Source organism: Panicum hallii, chromosome 4 (assembly GCF_002211085.1).
Source record: "Panicum hallii strain FIL2 chromosome 4, PHallii_v3.1, whole genome shotgun sequence".
NCBI lineage: Eukaryota > Viridiplantae > Streptophyta > Magnoliopsida > Poales > Poaceae > Panicum > Panicum hallii.
In genome coordinates, this window is record NC_038045.1 from 463875 (window position 1) to 484859 (window position 20985).

Sequence of the window (20985 nt, forward strand, 5' to 3'; positions counted from 1 at the left end):
TGCAGCCGGAGCCACCTAGTGTTTGGAATTTCAGCCGAAAATCGCCAGTACAGTGATCATACTCGTATTATTGGTAATGTTTTATTTGGCCTGAATTCGTCTGGACCTTCGAATTTCAGTCAAAATTTAGCCAAGTGTTAGGTTAGTCGTAGTAGTAACAGTCAGAGCTGCTACGTTACTATATAGTAACGCATTGAGCTAGCTCTTGTCACCAAGCACGATGATGAACATACACACGCATGCGAGGATCTGGAAGGAGAGATCAGAGCACCAGGGAATGAACGAACAAGATCTGCGGCTCCTTTTATTCAAAACGGAAGGAAACATGCACATACAGGACTCGGCGGCCTCGATCGCTCGCCATCGTCAGCTCTCTGTCGCAAGACTTCTTGCCGTGCATCGATCTTATTATTGTGCCCATTTTATTTATCACTTAGGCATCAGCGTGGTAGAAGCTGATTTCGACTGATGATGATGTGCCGGAGCCAAAGCGCCTCTGACTGTAGCAGTCCAAGTTGTCGCCGTAGCTGATACCAAGCATGTCGCAGAAGTGCTTGTAGATGCCGATCCTGCTGTCGACGCGGTCGTCGGGGCCGCGGCCGCACTCGAGCCCGCCGTTGATGATGTTGGTGATGACGCCGTACCCCGGCAGCCGCCCCGCGGCCACATCGGCGGCGGAGGGTCTCCACTGGCCCGTCGTGGCTCGAGGGCTTGGGCGGCTGCGGCGTCATCCAGAACCAGATGGCCGTCTTGAAGGACGACACGACGGCGTCGCGGGCCACCAGGTCCGGGTCGCGGAGCAGGTCGACGGCGATGGCCTCCGCCACCCCGGCCTGCCCGCAGTTTTAGTTCCAGCTAGGATAGCTGCATGGGCCCGCGGCCGTAGTAGCGCTTGCCGGGGACGCGGGACGCAGGGCCACTGGGTGCTGGGCTGGCAGTAGTCGGACCACGCGTTCACCTCCTCCTTGAAGCAGTAGCCCCAGGCGTAGGGCCCGTCGTCTCGTGCGACGTCTGCGCCAGGAACGCCGCCACCTCGCGCTTCCGGATGTCGGCGTCGCCCGTGGTGCCGAAGCCCGGGAAGGCGCCGGCCGCGGTGACGAAGGCGTCGTACGTGTAGAAGCCCTTGGCCGGGCACACGGCATTGTTGCGATGCTTCAGCATCTGGTCGAACAGAGACTCGGAGATTATAGACGCGACGCCATCACCGCCGCCACCGCCTCCACCACAGCCGCTGCACTGGCTCTGGCAGCCGTCGCCGCAGTACGTAGTCGGGGGTGGAGCCGCACCAGCCCCATTTGCTGCAGCAGAGGCACAGCGACCCGCACTGCTCGGCGCGCGCGGACACGGCGAATGCCGCCATGGCCAGCATGGCCACTACTGCCAGTGCTCTCATCATATTCATAGCTAGCTAGCTAGTAACAAGAGTGCAGTGTGTGCCAGAAGCGAGGCAGAGCATGTCCTTATATTTTTTTAGATAATGGAAAATCTTATTGGCTACTAGAATGCATGAACAGAGAGTAGCTGGAGCAGGTCGGTCCTTTATTTTGCAATGAGCAACGAATGTGAGCACGTCTGCTACTTGTTGAATTAGGTATTATTATATATATTGTTGCAAGGGGAAGACTAAGATAAGGCTGAGGGGTAATAAGGAAGAAATGGAGCAGCCAAGTACACCTGCCATTTCTTGAGCAGTGTGGTCAGGGATGAACATGGGGATGAAGGTGCTTTTTGTCGAAGTTGATCCGGAGGCAGACAACGTGTTGTTCCATATTTATCTTTAAAAAGATGCATGAGAGAAATACATACAAATTAAATAGCGAAGCGAAGTTTGGTAATGCTTCATGTACAACTTCAAAAGTCAAGCCATTTGAAGCAACAGCATTTCATTCGAAAACCTGAAAAACAAAAACCAACAGAGATGGATCGGAGTTCTTCATCACCCTTCGAATAGCTAGCTCTTGCAACATCTCTTCCGGCTGCTGTGGACCAATTCTTGGTGTGGTAATATATATATATATATATATATATATATATATATATATATATATTACCATACATGAAGTACAGGGACATGCTCATTTTTATATATTAGTATTAATGTATAATCATGATATATTTAAAAAATAGAGATGCTTTTAAAATTTTTCGTACATATTCCTTTGAAGTATCTTAGAATTACTATATGAACATACTCAAAGTGATAATTGAGTATGTGGACATACGGATGGTGGTATACTGATGATGAGAGTAGCTACACGCGAGTGTAAAAAAACTCAATATATATATATATATATATATATATATATATATATTTTGTTACCCTCTATGTATTTTGTGTAGCCTGGAATGATTTTCCCAGTGATTGTTGTGCGCAGGCTTGTCCTCAGCTCAGGAAGGAGTAATCGAAATTCACAAGATGTGCAGGTTGTTGAGACTATGGTACCTGATTCGGAGCTGCTAGTGGTGGTGGGAATTGGAGCCGGCCTGGCCGTGGCCGCCATGATCTGATGGTACCCTCAGCAACTCTCAATCTACAGAGACCAATCTCCCGGTCGGTCGATGATGTCTGTTGACGTGCATGTTTTGGGGGAAGAACCGAGTGAGACTTTTTTTTTAGACTCTTTACCACCCCTATTTATTATATGGGCTTTTCGATCGCTTAATACAATGCTAGCTCCTCTTTATTCATGCATGGTGTATACTATGTAGACCATATCGGAGCTGACAAACATGACACAACAGCACGTAGCACCTCACCGCGCGACAGCAATAGCTGACGCGACGAGATGTTTAATTTTCAGAAGGGAAAAACACACGCACAAACTAATTAAGACAGACTCGATATGCATGGCCTCGCCATGAACTCTCGCATGGCTCAGGCCTTGCAGCTACATACAACAATGCCACACGCGTCGTCGTCGTCGTCTCACAGCTGCTAGCTGACGAGAGAAGTGACACAATGCATGCAAACCTTATTAACAAGAAACCTACGAACTACTGACATGAAGGTGAAGAAGCGAAGAACAACGCGTATAGTAGATCGAGAGGCGGCAGAAGCAGCAGCAGCAGCAGCAGCAGCAGCTTACTGCACTTCGTCTTAGGCATCAGCGTGATCCAAGGCCGCCACAGTAGCCGTTTCATCAGTGAATAATGCTGACGACGCTTTGTTGTTTTCCTGGTCGAAAGGGCCTCTGGTTGCGGCAGTCCAGGTTCTCGCCGTAGCTCATGCCAAGCTTGTTGCAGATGTGGGCGGCAAATATGAGGGCACTACATACTCTTGTAATCGTGAGACGACAAGGCGGCTGGCGTGGGCGGCGGCGAGGCTGCGGTGGTGCCCTGATGCCGCGGATGTCGGTGTAGCTGCTGTCTATGGGGAGGAGTATCCATAGTCATGCTCCGAGGATATAGGCACATCGCCGAACCTCGTTACAAAAATATCGTGCATCGGTGTCGTTCTCGTTTATTTTGTGTGATCTTGTGATTTTATTTTTTGTGTTCTTGGTTATCGCTTCCACGCTATTATTCTAATCTCCCTGATTCGATCATTATATTTCTACACGTGCGATACCACTTAAACACCTTTTTATAGTGTAGAGATTAACCATTTTTATATATTAACACTCAATGAAATGACAATATATTATCTGTGTTTAAACAATCGCGTCTAACAATATATATATAATTAAGCACCTTATTACAATGTAGATAGTGAGTGCAAATTAAAGTGGTGTGAATCACGCCTACGGCCGTACCAAGGGCAGCCGCTGCGTGCTGGGACCAGCAGACCAGGCCACCTTGTGGTCACCACCGCCGCAGCAAGCATGCAAATCACATGCCAGCAATAGCATGCATCCAATCCAACGTTGGGCGGCTTGTCCTGGCGCCTGCCCATCATCGTCCACATCAACCGGCACTACCAAAATTACCCCTACACAAACTTTAATTTACAAATTGAGGGCAAAACAACTAAAGCCCTAGCTCCTATCGCGGTCGCGGAGCCATAGTCCCCGCGGCGCCCGGTCCGCTACTGGTCGAAGCCCTCCCGACCCATCCCCGCCGCTCAAGGACCTTCGCCCTCTTCCTCCGCCACCTCGAGGTACGTTGTCCCTTCGCCCGTCGTGTATTCGTCCTGCCCTTCCGTAACAATCTCCCCCTCACCCGCGCCAATCTCGGATCCTCTCTCCCCACCCTTCCTTCTCTTTCACTACATAAACGGTTTTTAGGCGCGGTTAAAACTACATTTGTAGGAGCGGGTGCGGTACGTGCTCGTGCTTCTCGATACAAATGCTATTTGCAGAGGCGGAAGGCGCCCGCCCCTACAAATGCATTCCAGAGGCGGGTCACCCCTAACCCACCCCTATACCTGTAGATGCATTTTCAAGGGAGGGTGAGGAGGTGACCCGCCCTTAGAAACCGATTTAAAAAAAATAAAAAAAAGGCAAAATAAAAACAAAATACCAGCCGCAGCCACGCCGCCACCGTCGGCGCTGCCTGCGTGGAACCACCACGGGCCCTGCCTCCCTACGCCGGTGGGCCCCCGTGCATGCTCGGCCTCACCATGCCGCAGCGCGCTCGGAGGAGGCCGAGCTCGAGGGCTGCCCTTAGCTTGCATGGGAGGAAGATGCGGTGCGGAGCTCCGCAGACTGGGCGAGGGACGCACAGACGTACCACCCGGGGGCAGCCTTGCCGGCACCAGCTCCGTGCAAGCACGGGTACACGGCAGCCCGGGCATGGCGGCCGGAGGCCAACGTGTGCCCCGGCCCGCCCGCGCCCTCCGGGAACGAGAAGTACATGGACGCCAGGAAGTACATCTCGGCACCGGTGACCCGGTCGAGGCGGAGCGTGTAGTCGGCGCCGGTGTCGGTGTTTAACCGGCTGCCCACTGAGGGATATACCCAAGGTGGTAAGTTTTGGGTAAGGGGACGCCGAGATCAGGAACTCGAAGGTGCAAGGAACACAAATCTTTAGATAGGTTCGGGCCGCACGGAGCGTAACACCCTACGTCCTGTATGGTGGTTTGTATTCCCTTTGGTGTAGAATGACCTAATGATCTTCTGTTTTGAGGGGGGTCCCTGACCTCCCTTATATATCCGAGAGATCAGAGTTACAAAGATGCTAACCAACTCCCGTCGAGGGATCACACCAGAACACATCTCGAGTAGATCCTCTCCGTGTTGGTTAGCTCTATCTCCTATTTAAACGGGATAAACAAGAGATAAACAGAATAAATAAGAGATAAGATGGGCTTAATCTCTTAGGGCTTAATCTCTTAGACTACGTAACGTGCCCAGCCCGGTGGCCCCGGGTCTGACAAGCCCCCGAGCTCTTCGTAGCTGAGCACTGCAGGCTTATCGAGTACTTTCGAAGCAGTCTTCGACTTCTTCTGACGATCCGTCTTGAAGTCCTTCTTCGAGTACTTGTTTGGCTGCATCGAAGCTATGAGGTGCTCATGCCCCGAATTTCTGTTATGGCGTGCGATTTTGAAATCGCACTCCATATGGAGTAGCCCCCGAGCCTTAGATTGAATCGGAGAATCAGGCTGAGGGTCCCACTTGTCTGTAATCCTCTTTATCCTTCAAAGAAATTTGAAAAATAAGTAGTCGATGCCACGTACCCCGCAGCCCCCGAGCCTTGAATCCAAATCCACAAAATTTGGAGATAAGGATCCAATAACCGTGGCATGCAGGCTAAAAATGACAACGTGCCAAATTACCAAAACGATAGTACAGATGATGGGTATGAGATTGTTAATTTGAAAAAACGCTTTTTTCGGGCGAACAAATCCTGAAAAAATGATTAATCGAATATCCAATCCAAATAATCCATCAAACGACCCCTCAGATTCGGAATATTCTCGGAAGTGACTCTTGAACTTTAGAACAGTAACTTTTCCCCACCCCGCTGGTTATTTAACCCCGCGATAACTGTAGGAAAAAACCACGCTTTCAATCTGCATCCCATCAAGAGCCATCGAATTCCCCAATCCGAGCCAAGCACCGCCGCCTTCCCCCAAGAAAACCTCCCGCTCCGACCTCCCCACCCCTCTCCCCGCAGCCCCCGAGCATCTCGTGGCCAGCGCATCGGAGATGGCGTCCAAGAAGTCAGAGATCAAGGAAATGAAGAAGGATGCGGAGCCATCAACCGCGGAGTGGACACACAGTAAGTGCTCCCTCAACAATCTGAACAAACTAGTTTCCGAGGGGTTGCTTCAAGAGAAGAACCTTGTCAACTGGCGCCCCTCTTTCCGTGAACCTTTCCCCATGAAGAATGTCGACGAAATCGTCACATTCTACCATTTTGCCAAACGGGGATTGGCCCTCCCCACTTGTTCCTTCTTTCGTGGCCTTCTTTACTACTACGGGATTGAACTCCATCACCTCAACCCGAATTCCATTTGCCATATTTCCATTTTCATCCACTTCTGCGAAGCATTTCTTGGAATCAAACCCCACCGGGATCTGTTCCGCTTCCTCTTCCGCCTCAAACCCCAGCCTACCACAAAGAAACTTGCCGTGGTGGGGGGCGCCGGCATCCAACTGCGACAACAGGCCGGCGAAAAATACCTTTCATACAAATTCGCCTCAAATCTTCCTGGATGGAAAAACCTATGGTTTTACATCAAAAACCATGCTCCCCACCTGCCGACGAAGTCGAGCAGACCGCCAGTGGTGAGGGGGGAATGGAACCTTGAACCCTCCGGCATGGAGATGATACAGGTCAGAGAGCTGTTGGAGGCCATCGAGGCGCAGAAGAAGAAAGGTTTGACCGGCGCCTCCATCATGTTCTCATTTTACAAGCGCCGCGTCCAACCCATCCAACAGCGATGTTGCCTGGGCTTCGAGTACACCGGCCCCACTGACCCTTCTCGCATGTGCACAGAAGAGGTGCCAGACGAAATCGCGCTCCAGCGAGTTCAGCGGGTGCTGCTGGACGTGAACGCCGTGCCGTACGTGCCCACCTTGTTCTCCGCACGAAATCCGCCCAAGCCGGTAAGTATTCGACAACTTTCACTGAAGAAATCTGCTACTGTACCGGTACTTAACTGAAGAACTTTCTGCAGGGACACTCGGAGCTGTACTGCAGCTACCCGCCGCAGCCGGACCTCCCCCGGGCATATCACCTCCTCCCTTCTGCTGCCACGGCAGCCAAGAAGGCTCGCCTTGCTGTGGTTCAAAGCCGCAACGAGTCCGCCGAATGCGTGGACTCGCAGGCGGGGAAAGAAGCCGAACGAGGACCGCGCCCTGCTGCCGCCGTTGCCACCAAGACGGCTCGCCTTGCTGCGGTTCGAGGCAGCAGCGAGTCCACCGAATGCGTGGACTCGCAGGCGAGTGAAGGAACCGAAGGGGAGCCACGCCGGGACAACTCCTCCGACCAGAGTGTGGAGTTGGCCGGGGCTCTACCACCGGTGTCGAAGGGCCAGCGACAGATGCGCAAGCGCAAGGCCCAAGAAGTCGAGTCCTCCAGGTACTGAGTTGCTGTTTTGGCTAGTTGCAAGGTATCAATGATGCTGAATACTGATAGTATCCACTTGCAGTCTCCCTGCTCTGCCACCCGGGACGGAACCCGAAGGGGTGGAAATAGGCCCCTCCGCCGCCGCTGCAGTGACAATTGCCGTGGCGGGGACCCCCCCACCGGCCAACCAGGCCTCGCCGTCAGCAACGACTAGTCCTCGACGGGCCTGGCGGGTGAAGAAGGCCGCCAAAAAGAAGTCGACACTGTAAGTTTTCCTCCTGTCACTTGAAGATCTTGCTCTTGCCCACTTGGATAATAACGTCGTTGATGTCATCAGGGCGGCGAGCGCCGTACAACTGCAGCTGGAGCCAGGCACGGCTGCGGCGGCCCTGGAGCCATCAACCCGCGCGGATCCTTCCGGTGCGGAGCCTGCCTCAGCTGCTGCAGCCCCCGAGCCCTCGGCACCTGGGGGGCCAGTACCCATGGAGGTGGCCCCGGAAGCAGATGCGGCGTTCCCCGACTTGCCGCCCCCCGAGCCCCGACAGGAAGGAGCCGGACCCGGTGGCGAAGAACAAGTCGTGGCCCCTGGTGCTGCTCCTACCGATGGCACAGGTACGCGCTTACCTGCCCGTGACTGGTTGCCGAGGTCTAGGCACAATGTGTTGACTACATTGTATGCTTGCAGGTGTCCAGCCGCCGCCGTCCGGGGATACCGCCGGGCCCTCGGGGACTCCCCGTGAAGTGCTGAGGGCCGGGCCGGGGCACCGGAACGTCATCACCACCGACCTGATGGACGACCTCTTGCTGTCGGCCGAAAATCTGAAGACCTTCAAGAGCACCTTCAAGGAATTATACGACTTCTCCATGGTAGTGCTCGGGTAATGTTCCAGATGTGTACATTGGTGAGTTGTTTGTGACTCAATTTCCGCCTTTTGCGCAGCATGTAATCACCAAATCCCAGAAGAAGTCGGAGAAACTCCGCGCGATCGTGAGTGACGCGCGAGAGTTAGCTGCCCTGGACAAGCGCATCTCTGAGGAAATCACCAAGAACTGTTATCTGCAGCGAGAGCTGGATATGCTGAAGCAAGAGAGAACTCGAGAGACCCGGCTGCTCAAGAATGATCTGAAGAACCTCGAAGAGGCCAACTCCGAGCTCCAACAACAGCTCAAGGAGCAACAAGCAGAGTACCAGGAGCAGCTCAAGGCAGAGAAGAAGGCGCACCAAGGTAGGCCATCGCTTCCCTCGAGTACTTTTCCTCAGTAACTCCCCTTAGATGCTGAAGTGCCTTTACCACAGAGCTTAGAAAAATAACAAAACACAAAGAGAAGCTGCTTACTGACGTGAAGAATATGCTGTATCGTCGTACAGATGATGTCGAACGGCTGCAGAAGGTGATTAGCGACACTGAACGTCAGTTCGTCGACTGCCTTCAGCAAGTCAAAGCGCTGGGCGAGAAGGACGAGCAGCTGCGCAAGGAGCTGGAAGACCTCCGGGGGGCCGCCCAGGAGCTGGTGGACATGGTGGATCCGCCAGAAGAAGGCGAAGCAGGCCCGCGGCCCCTGCTGGAGCGACTCCGCGAAGCCCCGAAGAAAATGCTCAAATTCATATCCGAAGCTCCAGTTGCGTGCGTGAGTAATTCCCTTGCCTATGTAAAATCCTTTGTGCCGAACACGCAGCTGAGCATCTTTGCACAAGGGATGGCGGCGGACTGCACAGACGAGCGGTTTGAGGAGTACCTGCGAGAGGCCCAACCTGTAGCCGAGCAAATTGTACATAGTGTACTACAGGATTAGGGTGTATGAAACAATTAATCATTCTCTTATGTAAATGCTTCACTCGACATCTCTACTTGTTTGTGTGTCTTAGCTGAATTGGGATCCAGGCTTACGAGACTCAAGTAGTAGACACTGCCCTGGGTGCAACGACTCGAAGGGCAGCTAGTACTCGTCTAACAGAAAAGCCACAACTCGATCGAGCGGGTCTAGACTTGTTAGGAAAGAATGCGAGCATCGTCGCGGGGTTGCCGTGCATAGGGCAAAAAAGGGACTACCCCGAGTACGGCGACTCGGAGTGTAGTCGAAGAGCGCTCCTTCTGTGAGCGTGCTCCGTAAGCTAGGTAAGACCCGGACGGACGGATCAAGCTTGCAAGGAGCAGGTGCGGGCAGCACCGCGAGCGTGCCATTCTTTTTGGCAAAAACAAGACTGTTCTGAGTGCAGCCACTCAGGATGTAGTCGAGGTAGCTCTTTATGCGAGCCTTTCCAACGTACTAGTTGTAAGCGAGTCGAACGGATCGACTGTGTTGGAAAAAATGCGACTGCTGTCGCGTGCGACCATCGAAGGTCGCGGCAGAACTCGATATGCCGAGGAGTTAGCCGGAGCCGAGGGCTCCGTCAGAAACGGAAGTCGACGGGAGATGACCGTGGCCGTAGCCCCCGCGTCATGCACGGCAAGAAGTCGATTTATATATATGTGTTTGTACGTGACCCTGGCCATCGTGTAAGTAAGAAGGCATGTACAAACCAAATCGTGTGGCTCATAGCCTCCACATTGACACGGGGAGAAAAGATCTGCTGAGCCCCCGGGGATTTAGCGATCACCGGTCCTCGACTTAAGGGAAGAACTTGTGCAGGTTCTGAACGTTCCAGGAGTTCGGGACCTCGCGACCCTCGGAGAATTGTAGTCGATAAGATCCTGGCCTTGTGACTTGCTTGACGATGAACGGGCCCTTCCACCTTGAATTAAGCTTGTGTAGGCCAGACTCGTCCTGAATACGACGCAAGACCAAATCACCGACGCTGAATGACCGCTCCCTGACGTTGCGATCATGGTATCGCCGGATCCCCTGTAGGTACCGGGCTGACTGAACAAGGGCGGTACAGCGAGCCTCTTCCACAGAATCAAGCTCTAACTGCCGCGCCTCGTCTGCCTCGCCTTCATTGTAAATTTCGACCCTTGGAGACTTCCACATGATATCGGCTGGTAGGATAGCTTCGGATCCATACAAGGAAAAAAGGTGTTTGTCCTGTGGCTTTGGACGGCTGAGTCCGAAGCCCCCAGACGACATGTGGCAGCTCATGCACCCATTTGCCTCCCTTCTTGCTGTTTTCATAATAAAGTCTCTTCTTGAGGCCGTCGATGATCAAGCCGTTCGCCCTTTCGACTTGTCCGTTAGCCCTGGGGTGTGCAACCGAGACGTATTTAACTTCAATGCAAGCATTCTCGCAGAACTCCCAGAACTGGTTCGCCGTGAAGTTGGACCCCAAGTCCGTGATGATGGAGTTGGGGAAGCCGAAGCGATGCATAATATCTGAGATGAAGTCGACGACCCGATCTGGCGTGAGCTTGGCTATCGGCTTGTACTCGATCCACTTAGTAAACTTGTTGATAGCCACCAGAACATGGGTAAAACCGCCTGGTGCTGTCGTGAAGGACCCGATCATGTCAAGGCTCCAACAGGCAAAAGGCCAGGATGGCGGTATGGTGATGAGGCTGTGAGCTGGGACATGTGTCTGTTTGGTGAAGAATTGACAATTTTGGCACCTGCGCACGAGATCCTCCGCGTCGATCACTGCGGTGGGCCACCAGAAACCGGCTCTGTACGCTTTTCCCACAGTGTTCTTGAAGCCGCATGGTTGCCGCAGACGCCATCGTGGATCTCCCACAGTATGTCGTAGCCATCTTCTTTTGTGACGCACTTCATGAGAACCCCTGACCGAGCGCCTCGCCGATCAGGACGAAACCCTTGCTTCTTCGCAAGATGCGAGCTGCTTCGGTGCTCCTGGCGTCGATTCCTGCTGGTAATCGCTGACCTCGAATGAAGTTGATAAAAGCCCCTCACCAGTCTTCCTCCAGCACCATAACCTCTCGATCGGGTTGTTGGGGACCCGCGTCGATGGCTACCTGCGGAGAAGACTTGATGGATGGCTGTTTGAGCTCCTGGACGAAGACTCCCGGCGGGACCTGGGCATGCGTGGACCCCAGTTTGGACAGGGTATCCGCGCCAACGTTGTGCTCCCGCAATACGTGATGAACCTCTAGGCCGGAGAATTTGCTTTTCAACTTGCGCACCTCCTGCACATAAGCATCCATTGTCTCCTTGTTGCAGTCCCATTCCTTGTTGATCTGCTGAACAACGAGGAGAGAGTCGCCATATACAAGTAGTCGCTTGATCCCTAGTGATATCGCCAAACGAAGCCCGTGAAGCAAAGCTTCATACTCGGCTTCGTTGTTGGATACCGCCCACAGAATCTGAAGGCCATATTTCAACTGCTCACCCCATGGAGAAATAAGCAGAACCCCAGCACCACCGCCGTCGAGCTTGAGGGACCCATCAAAATACATGGACCAGTGCTCTGGCTTGTCCACTGGAGTTGGGACTTGATTCTTCCTCCATTCAGCCATGAAGTCGACTAGAGCCTGTGACTTGATTGCAGTGCGTGGCTTGAAGTCTATTGACAAAGCCCCCAGTTCCACTGCCCACTTTGATATGCGCCCCGTGGCATCTTGATTATGAAGAATATCCGCCAGCGGGAAGTCCGTGATCACAGTGATCTTGTACTCGTCGAAGTAATGGCGCAGCTTTCTTGATGTGATTAAGATTGCATACAAAAGTTTTTGAACAGCAGGATACCGTACCTTGGATTCGGAGAGGACCTCGCTGACGAAGTAGACAGGCCTCTGCACTCCAAACGCATGGCCGTCTTCGCCTCGCTCGACTACAATAGCACTGCTGACAACATGAGTTGTTGCCGCGATGTAAAGTAGTAGATCCTCCCCTGGCAACGGTGCTGTGAGGATTGGAGGTGACTGCAGATGGTGTTTCAGATCCTGCAAGGCCCGCTCAGCCTCCTCCGTCCATTGGAACTTATCCTGGCGTTTCAGGAGCTTGAAAAAGGGTAGTCCTCTCTCCCCGAGCCGGGAGATGAACCTGTTCAGAGCCGCCATACAACCTGTTAACTTTTGCACATCCTTGATTGTGGTCGGAGCCTCCATATCAGTGATGGCCGTGATCTTCACAGGGTTGGCTTCAATGCCCTGATTGCTGACAATGAACCCGAGCAATTTTCCTGAAGGTACTCCAAAGACGCACTTGGTGGGATTGAGTTTCCAACGAAATCTGCGCAGACTGCTGAATGTTTCCTCCAAATCTGCAATCAAGTTATCGAAATCCCTGGTCTTGATTACCACGTCATCCACATAGGCTTCAACATTCCGGTGCAGCTGATCCGCGAAACACATCTGGATCGCACGCTGATACGTTGCTCCTGCATTCTTCAACCCGAAGGATATTGTTTTGTAGGCATAAGTCCCGTACGGGGTGATGAATGCAGTCTTGATTTGGTCCTCCTCCTTGAGTGCAATCTGATGATACCCTGAGTAACAATCAAGAAAACAAAGAAGGACACAACCAGCCGTCGAATCGACGACTTGGTCAATGCGCGGCAGCCCAAAATGATCTTTTGGGCAATACTTGTTGAGATCGGTGTAGTCGACACACATTCTCCATTCATTGTTCTTTTTCTTTACAAGGACGGGATTCGCTACCCACTCTGGATGGATTACTTCCTTAATAAATCCAGCCGCGAGAAGTTTAGCGATCTCCCGTTTAATGGCCTCACGCTTGTCGTGGGCAAACCTCCGCAAGCGTTGCTTCTTAGGCGTAGCCTTCGGGTGTACATTCAAAACATGCTCGATCAACTCCCTGGGCACCCCTGGCATATCCGCTGGTTTCCATGCGAATATGTGTCGGTTAGCCCGAAGAAAGCTGATGAGCGCGAGTTCCTATTTGTCACCCAAGCTCGCACCGATGACGGCGGTCTTGGATGAATCTCCCTCCTGGAGGTGGATCGTCTTGAGGGCCACATCATCAGTCGACTGGATGCTCGACTTGTTGGCCTTCTTGGAAGGAATCTCCAGCCCGGTCTGGGAGAGCTGCTGCGCGGCCGCGAGTACTTCTCCCGAAGCATCTGGCACGCGAGTAGTCGAAGCGTACTGGATCGCCTCCTGATTACAGTCGTACGACTTCTTCAAGTCGCCGCGGAGGGTGAGCACTCCACCGAGTCCTGGCATCTTAAGAAGCAGGTAGACATAATGCGGCACTGCCATGAACTTGGCAAGTGCCGGACGACCCAGTATTGCATGATAAGAAGAATCAAAAGTAGCCACTTCGAACTTGATGAATTCAGTACGATAATTCTCCCGTGTGCTGAAGGTGACTGGGAGGACCACCGTACCAAGCGGGTGCGCCGCATTACCTGGGGCGATACCGTAGAAGGGGGACATACTGGGAACCAGCATATCCTTGAAATCCAGGCCCATCTTCTTCAAAGTACTGACGAAGATGAGATTGAGCCCGCTCCCGCCATCGATCAGGACCTTGGTAAGCTTGACCTCCACCACCACAGGATCCAGAACCAAGGGAAACTTTCCGGGCTCGGAAAAGCTCGTCCACTGGTCATCACGAGAGAACAAGATGGGGACCTCCGACCAACGGAGTGGTCGTGGTACCGCCGGCTCGACGGACAAAATCTCTCGGAGGAGCAGCTTCTGATCCCGCCTGGAACAGAAATCCTCGTCCCCCCCGAAGATGACGTTGACCACCTTGGACGCATCCTGAAATTTCGAGTTGCGCCCGTGATCCTCCTGATCATCATCCTCGGGTTCTTTGTCAGCAGGCTTCTTGTTCTTCTTGCCGCCACCAGAGTTGCTGAACGTCCTCCGAAGGTGGTAGCAGTCGATGGCGGCATGGTTGGCGCCCGGGTGGCACGGGCACTTCTTCTGCAGGAGCTTCTCGAACTCCTCCTGAGTTGTCGACTTCTTGCCCCGCGAAGGACGATCGATAGCCGCGATGACATCATCTGGCTTTCGTTTCCGGGGTGGCCCCGAAAAGTCCCGCTGGCCTTTGTCGCTACGGTTGTCGCTTGGGCGCTGCAGATTGCTATCTTGACGCCGCGGGAACCGCTCCCGCATTTTCTCCTCCTGCTCGGACCAATCGTGCATCATATCACGAAGACCCGCAATAGTTTTCGGCCTGTTCCGCCCGAATTCCCTGTATATGCCCGGGTCGGTGATGCCGTTGTAGAAGCAGTCGATGATGTCCTCCTCCGATATGTTCACGATGGTGGTGCGGACGTCGAAGAAGCGATGCGTGTAGGACCACAGAAGCTCGTTACGTTCTTGCTTGCACTGGGCAAGATCGTGTCGAGTACCTACACGGGTAATCGCTCCCTGGAAATTGTCGATGAAGACCTTCTTAAGTCGTTCCTAGGAGTCGATGGAGTTGCTGCCGAGACTCTCCAGCCAAGTGAGCGGTGCAGGGTCCAAAGCCATCGGGGAGTAGACGACTTTGGTGATATTCGAGCCCCCCACGACCTCAACGGCCGTGGAGTAGCAGCGGAGCCACTGCTGGGGAGCCTGCTTGCCGTCGTACTTGGTGATGCCGATCGGTTTGAAGCCCTCTGGGTACTTGTAGCTGCTGAAACGAGCAGAGAAAGCAGGAAATCGATCGCTACAGTCAGTACCTTCAGCTTCGACTTCGTCGCGGGTCTTGCGCCTAGAGGAGATCATGGTGCGCGCATCGCGACCTTCGTTGGTGTGCTGGCGCAGATCCTCCGGAGGAGGTCATCGACTGGCCTGTCGCAGATGACCCCCTTGCGGTGGCTGTTGCCTCCCGCCAGGGGCCTAGCTCCCACGAGCATTGTCGTTGCTGATCTGGTGTTGAGGACAACCACCAGCCGTTCGACTGCGAGCCTGGCTTCGACTCTCGTCCACGCGCTCTTCCCGGATGAGGGACGCCAGATTATGTTGATCCAGCTGGATCCAAGCCCTCTGCGCGTAGAGGAGTGCTTGACGTACCTCCGGGTCATGGCTGCGCTCGAGGATGGCCGTGACCCTGGCGATGTTGGCCACCGGAGTCCGGAAACCTCGCTCGCTTGCGGCAGCAAACTCAGGGTCGAGCTCGCGATGCATAGATCGCCTTCGCTTATTGGCTATCCTCCGCCGGATTGCGCGGGCCCTGTTCCTGGCCCTCCGCGCCTCACGATCAGCATCGTTCTCGTTACCGGCATTGGCCGTGATCTCATCTTCAGAGATCGCTTCAAAGTTGCCGATGGGAAAGTCCCCACCGTCCTCGCCTTCTTTGGCCATTAGCACCTGGCGGGAGGAGAGCTCATGAGAACTCTCGTCGACTAGCTCTGTCGACCCCTCCGCCGCGGTGGCCAATGGCCTGCCTTCTTGGAAAGGCAATGGCTCGAGGTGAGCCACAAGCCGACTCTCCGCCTCGAGTAGATTGGAAAGCATCATGCCCCTCCAATGCACAATGTGCCCCTCCGGCGAGGAGGTGATCACCAAATCGCCGGGACCAGAACAACCCGGAGCCCCCCGACACGCGGTGGCTTCAGGATTTCCATCCCGGAGCAGCAGGTCCAGATCCTTCTTTAACATGGAGAGGGATCCAGATGCGTCGGCCTCCTGAAGATCAGTGGCCGGTTCGCACAAGCCGGGTTGAGTCCGACCATGCGAATCCCTAGATTGGAACAAGTCCAAACCAGGGGAAGTTGTCGCGACACCAGAAGAAGTCGAGCTTGGAACAGATTCCATCTCGATCTGTGCCGCGGAAGCGTGGAACGGCAAGTTGTCGAGCTCGTCGACGAACTTGTCGAGGTCGCTGCGAGGATCCACAGCGACGGTTTTCGGCGTCATGTCGACGAGGAATCGCCGAAAGTTGCCCGCACCATCTGCGATGCAAACCCGCGAGCCAAAAACAAACGTCGTACCCTGAGAGGGAGCTGACCTGATGAAACTGAAAGATGCCATCGAGCTCGCCGGAGGATCTTTGACGCGCACCCCTACCTGGCGCGCCAGCTGTCGGTGTTTAACCGGCTGCCCACCGAGGGATATACCCAAGGTGGTAAGTTTTGGGTGAGGGGACGCCGAGATCAGGAACTCGAAGGTTCAAGGAACACAAATCTTTAGACAGGTTTGGGCCGCACGGAGCGTAACACCCTACGTCCTGTATGGTGGTTTGTATTCCCTTTGGTGTAGAATGACCTAATGATCTTCTGTTTTGAGGGGGGTCCCTGACCTCCCTTATATATCCGAGAGATCAGAGTTACAAAGATGCTAACCAACTCCCGTCGAGGGATCACACCAGAACACATCTCGAGTAGATCCTCTCCGTGTTGGTTAGCTCTATCTCCTATTTAAACGGGATAAACAAGAGATAAACAGAATGAATAAGAGATAAGATGGGCTTAATCTCTTAGACTACGTAACGTGCCCAGCCCGGTGGCCCTGGGTCTGACAGCCGGCGCTGCGGAACTCCTGCCCAAAGATGTCGTATGCCCACACGCCGCCCCGCTCGATGCGGTCCTGCAGGCGTGCCTGGAGCTCAGCCTCCCCACTTGCCGCGGCGCTTGGCGGCGCAGCGCATCTGCTGGATTCGGTGCTCCCGCAGGGCCTCAGGGCCAGTTTGGTAGAGCTCCAACTGATCCTGATTCTCTGTGGGAGCTGATTCTCTAGGAGAAGTGATTCTATGGCTGAAGGTGATTCTCTTTGATTCTCTAGCATAAACTCTTAAAATTAGGATGGAGAATCGCTTCACAGAATCAGAAGAAGCTACTTTTTTCAGCTCCCAGCCTCTTAGCTCATTTTAGAAAATCGCTCCACAGAATTAGTAGAGAATCACTTCTCTCTGAAAAATTGTTTGGCAGAGCTCTTACTAGATTCAACACAGAATCAGCTTTGGGAGCTCTGCCAAACTGACCCTCAGTGTCATTCGGGTCAAGACGGTCGAGCGCTGTGATCTCCTCATCAACCTTGTCCTCCACGGCCTTCACGGCCGACTGCACATGGTTCTTCAGGATCTACAACCACCCAGCCCAGTTGCCGCCGCGTCAAGAGAAAGCGAGCAGAGAGCGAAAAGGAGGGTGAGTTGAGGAGGAGCTGATGCAGGGTTACCTGGCTGATGACTTTGTCCATGGCAGCGCTGTAGGAGGGAGGGGCGCCGACGGCTGGCCGAGATCGGACTGGGGAGCGAACGCCAGAGAGTGAGTGCGGGGAGAGAGAGGGATGGAGGTGGCTGTTGGGACTTGCTAACATAGGATTAGGAGAGTGAGTGCGGGGAGAGAGAGATGGATGGTTGTTGGGACTTGCGAGCTATATGATAAGGAGGAGAGAGGTGGGTGCGCTATGGAACCCACGTGAATAGCGCCTTTTCCAGAGAAATTTTTGGAGGCGTTGCGTTCAAAATTTATAGGGGTAGGTAATGGCATCACCCGCTCTTAGAAATAGTATTTGTAGGGACGGGTGATGCCATCACCCGCTTCAAAAAATATGCATTACCTGTCCCTGAAAATACTTTATCAGAGACGGATCAGCTGCTAAAGTAGCCCCGCTCACTTTGCATGAGCGGATTACCTTTTGACCCGTCGATGTTTCTAGAAATCATCTTTTTACAGAGTCTACGCCCCTCGCCTCTCTTTTGCCGACGCCATCTCCATCTGCCTGCCTGCACAGCCACACCTTCCACCCACAACAACGCACCTCAACTGCGGTGGTGATGTCGGTGGCCTCGCCGTCTTACTCCGACACACCCTCGCTGCGGCAGCAATTGACACTGGTTGCGTTCCCCCACCGGCGGCAACGGCCGGTGGGCAGGTTTGTCCTTGATTAGCTCAGGATCAGGGACCTTGCAAAGCTTTTTGAAGTGGTGTGCACCTTCTGAAACTCGGACTCGAACTTTGGCAGCAAGATGTTAGTAGTATTTCCCGATCAAGCAAAGAGGTGTAGAATTGAGCAAGCATGGAAGCACCGGTGCCCAAGATGCCTGTAGATTGCTCTCCATGTAGCCCTCGACTTTGCCAAATAGCTAGCGCTGCCAGCCTGCCACATGCACGTACTACTTGGCCGGAGAGGCCGGAGAGGAGAGTACCAAGTGTTGGACTGGAGCCTAGCTCTTCTATATGTAGTTGCTTGGAGCTGTTGAGAGCAAGAATAAGAACCAGCTGAGGCCTTTCATGCGGAAATGATCCTGACACTTTGACGAGCTTTTCTTCGTTCTACACAATACGTCATCTCCGTGATCATGGTGTCCAAATGTGGTTGGTCTCTAATCCAAGCTAGCCGCTCGAGATACAATGCAATCGGAGACACTGATTAGTAATTATTATATATCAAACAGGAAAGTTGATATGGCCCATGACTGACAAACTTTTCCCGGACCAGGAGTTAACGTGCTTCATCCGCCTCTTCTCCGAAGAATTCCCCTGCTCGGTTTCTTCCCGAGAAATGGATCCACCCCATATATGTCCAATGCAATGCAAGTGCAAGGCCGCTAACTTCTATAGAGACAGAGGAGAAGCGAGAGGCGCTAGCTAGATGTGCAGGTCGTTGAGACTAGCGCTGGATATCGAACGGGCTCGGCTCGGCAACTCTTCGGTCGATGATGTCCGGTGACTTGCATGTTTTTAGGGGAAGAACTGGAGAGTTTTTTTTTTAAATTTTGAGGGGTGGGGGAAGAACTGAGTGCGGATGTCCCGAGTTGGGTTGGGCTTGAGAAAAGCTCATGGGCCTTTTCGTAGCTATAGGCGTAATAGGGTTCGGCTGATAAATAAGCCTCAGATGGGCTTTTCGGTTAATACAGTGCTAGCTCCTCTTTAGTCATGCATGGTGATAGGCTGACAAACGTAACATGACACAATCAACTAGTGCCTCACCGCGCAACAGCAATAATAGCTGCTGACGCGACGAGCGAGGCGTTTAATTTTCACAAGGGAAACACGCACGCACAAACTGATTAAGACACAGACTCACTCGGTGGCCTCGCCATGAACTCTACTCTCGCATGGCTCAGGCCTTATTGCAACTACAATACTACACGCGTCGTCGTCGTCGTCTCACAGCTGCTAGCTAGCTGAGACGTGAGTGACACAATGCATACAACCTTATTAACAAGTCTACGAATTACAGACATGCAGGTGAAGAACGCGTATAGTAGATCGGGAGCCAGCAGCAGCAGCAGCTTACTGCACTTCGTCTTAGGCATCAGCGTGATCCAAGGCCGCATCAGTAGATGTGAATGCTGACGACGCTTTGTTGTCTTGGTCGAAGGGCCTCTGGTTGCGGCAGTCCAGGTTCTCGCCGTAGCTCATGCCAAGCTTGTCGCAGAAGTGCTTGTAGAAGCCCACCGCGTTGTCGTCAAGGTAGTGGCTGCTGCCGGGGCCGCACTGGTTGCCGTTGATGATGTTGGTGGTGACGCCGTACCCCGGCAGGGGCCCCGCGGCCACGTCGGCGGCGGAGGGCCTCCACTGGCCCGTCATCACGTCGTGGCACGACGGCTTGGGGGACTGCGGCGTCATCCAGAACCAGATGGCCGTCTCGAAGGAGATGAGGGTGTCGTTGGCCACCAGCTCCGGGTGGTTCAGCAGGTCCAAGCCCCCCATGTCCTCCCCGGCCTGGCCGTAGTTGTAGTTCCAGGTGAGCTGCATGGGACCCCGGCCGTAGTACTGCTTGCCGGCTGCGCAGGGCCACCGGTTGCTGGGCTTGCAGTAGTCGTCGCCGGTGCGCAAATACTCCGCCAGCTCCTTGAAGCAGTAGCCCCAGGCGTAGGGGCCGCCGTGCGTGTGCGCGCCCCCGCCCGTGGTCAGGTGCGACGTCTGCGCGCCAGGAACGCCACGAGCTCGCGCTTCCGGGTCTCGGCATCGCCGGTGGTGCCGAAGCCGGGGAAGGCGTTGGCGGCGGCGATGAAGGCGTCGTACGTGTAGAAGCCCCGGGCAGGGCACGGAGACGGAGTGGTGTCGAGGTTCGGCAGCAGGTCCTCGAACTCGGAGCGTGTGATTATGGAGGCGACGTCGCAGCCGTGGCACTGGCTCTGGCAGCCCTCGCCGCAGTATTCGGCGGTGGAGCCGCAGTAGCCCCATTGGCTGCAGCAGAGGCATTTGGGGCACAGCTTGCCGCCGGCCTTGGACCCGCACTGCAGCTGGGCTTGCGCGGTGGTCGACATGGCCATGGCCACCGCCAAGAGCACTAGTGCCGCCGCCGTCGTCGTCAGTACTGCTGCTCCTCTCATCATGGCTAGCTGCAGGGAGATGATGAATTGAAGCTTCAATTTGATTGCTGTATTCTTGGTAGCTAGCTAGCCGTGTTTGTGTTGTGTGCTAGAAGCGGAGGGAGAGCATGTCCTTATATAGCCAGCTAGCTAGCCAGGACATTTGCACTGGTTTTGAGGCTAACTTGTCATCATCAGCTAGCTAACAATTAATATAATTATCGATCAGCTCCGTTCGATCCAGTGGTCTCGTGGATCACGTGCTTGTTCATCGTATCATCAGGCTAGCAGCTAGCTATATGCACGTGTGTGTGTGTGTGTGTGTGTGTGTATATATATATATATATATATGTATATGTGTGTGTGTGTGTGTGTCTCCAAAAACTCATAAACGTTTTTGTAAATCGTGAGCACGGGCAATTAATGTGCGAATATGAACTTTATCTTTAACAGTGATTTTATTGTGTAGATTATTTCAACAATATG

General features: G+C 53.7%; 1 pseudogene; it reads right to left on the minus strand.

Moving 5' to 3' along the window:
- Positions 1-8: 8 nt before the first annotated feature.
- LOC112889416 lies at positions 9-20540 on the minus strand (annotated as a pseudogene).
- Positions 20541-20985: the final 445 nt, after the last annotated feature.